The sequence below is a fragment of the Cryptomeria japonica genome, unplaced genomic scaffold (genome assembly GCF_030272615.1).
Source record: "Cryptomeria japonica unplaced genomic scaffold, Sugi_1.0 HiC_scaffold_1814, whole genome shotgun sequence".
In the NCBI taxonomy this organism is placed as follows: Eukaryota; Viridiplantae; Streptophyta; class Pinopsida; order Cupressales; family Cupressaceae; genus Cryptomeria; species Cryptomeria japonica.
The window spans coordinates 17,511-19,344 of NW_026730096.1; the positions used below are offsets into that span (position 1 = coordinate 17,511).

The following is a 1,834-nucleotide window of genomic DNA, read 5'->3' on the forward strand; positions in this document are numbered from 1 at the left end:
ACCTCGGTGCGCACACCTTCTCAATGTTTTCTTGCCTTTTCTGGAAATTGGTGAAGGCAGCGCATCAAAGGTGCGCACCTCGGTGTGCTCCGAGGTGCGAACCCGAGAGCGCTCCGAGGTGCCCACGAAGTCGAAAGTCGGGTTAATTGCATTGTTTTCCCCGGGTGCGCTCCGAGGTGCGCAACATCGGCGCGCACCAAGGAGGGCTCCGAAGTGTGCTCCAAGGTGCGCACGATGGCGTGCACCTCTGGTGCGCACGATTCGGAGCTCGGTTTGACCGGGGTGCGCACACCTTGGCTGGGTTGCGCACCTTTTGTGCGCTCCAAGGTGCGCACGAAGTCGGAGCTCGGTTTGCCCCGGGTGCGCACCTTCGCCAGGGTGCGCACCTTGATGCGCACGCCTTGGCTGGGCTGCGCACCTTGGTGGGCGCCATGGTGCGCACCTTTCGTGCGCTCCAAGGTGCGCACGAAGTCGGAGCTCGGTTTGCCCCGGGTGCGCACCTTGGTGGGCGCCATGGTGCACTCCGAGGTGCCCAAGATTGGTGCGCACCAAGGAGCGCTCCGAAGTGCGCTCCAAGGTGCGCGCGAAGTCGAAAGTTGGGTTAATTGTCCGGTTTGCCTCGGGTGCGCACCTTGCGTGCACCTTCGCCAGGGTGGGCGCCTTGGTGCGCACACCTTGGCTGGGCTGCGCACACCTTGGCACCCGCGTTTCCTTCATTTTAAATTTTTTTTTTTTACAATCTCTCAAGTGGGAAATTCTATAATCTCAACTTTTTTTGCCTTTTCAGGAAACTTTTGAATGGAGCGCATCATTGGTGCGCTCCGAAGTGTGCTCCAAAGCTCTCTCCAGCTGCGTGCACCTGCCCCGGCCGCGCACCCGGCCCCGCCCAGCTTCGCTCACCTGTCCCGGGCGTCTGGTGCGGAACCTTAGAGTAAGAAACATCACCGTGCACCTTGGCCAACGTGCGCGACTCGACCGAGCGCGCACTGGCCGAGGTGCACACCGATTTCACCTGGGTGCGCGCGCAGCACCTCGGGCGCACCGGGGTGCGCGCACAACGCCCGGGTTGCACCGTGGCCTGTGTGCTCGGGGCGCCTCGGGTGCGCGCTCGGTGTCGCCCCCGCGCGCGCGGTAGTGCGGGCAGCGCACCCCGGCCCGGCCCGGCCCCGACGAGAACGCAAACGGGCAAAAGGTTTATTCAAATAGCATTGCGACGCCCGGCGAAAAACTAAAAAAGGGTGCAACACCGGGACTTCCCGGGAGGTCACCCATCCCAGTACTACTCCGGCCCAAGCGCGCTTAACTGCGGAGTTCTGATGGGATCCGGTGCACTAACGCTGGTATGATCGCACCCGTTATGAGCTTGTCGCAGTGTGTACTTAGCAAACCGCGACCCACGTGCGAATCCACCCCGGCCACCCACCCCCGTCGAGGTGCACACCCTCCCTCGCGAAGTGCGCCCCGTTCGCCAAGTGTGAGCCCTGCCCGGGTGCGCGCACCTTGCTAGGGCGTCGGGTGTGCACCCGGCCCGGCCTACGTGCGTGCACCTGGAGGGGGCGTCGTGTGCGTGCAGTGTCCCGTCTGCAACGCGGTGCCCACACACCACCTCGGGCGCAACGACCTGCGCTCACATGTGGGCCGAGTGCACCTTGGTGCATGTTCGGGGCGCCTCGGGTGCACGCTCGATCTTGCCCCGGTGCACCAAGGCGCTCGGTTTGCCCCGGGTGCGCACTTGGTGCAAGGTGGGCACCCAAAATAGGGATCAAGCACCAAAACACAAGTTTCGGGATGCAAAATGGGACCCAAGGACCACAAATGCGTTCCAAGACCCATG

At 63.3% G+C, this 1,834-nt stretch overlaps 1 non-coding gene across 1 annotated transcript; it reads right to left on the reverse strand.

The window, feature by feature from the left end:
• Positions 1-1,235: 1,235 nt before the first annotated feature.
• Positions 1,236-1,354, reverse strand: LOC131873472 (5S ribosomal RNA). Its single transcript, XR_009371412.1, has one exon. It is a non-coding gene; the product is annotated as a 5S ribosomal RNA (ribosomal RNA).
• Between the last annotated feature and the right edge of the window lie 480 nt (positions 1,355-1,834).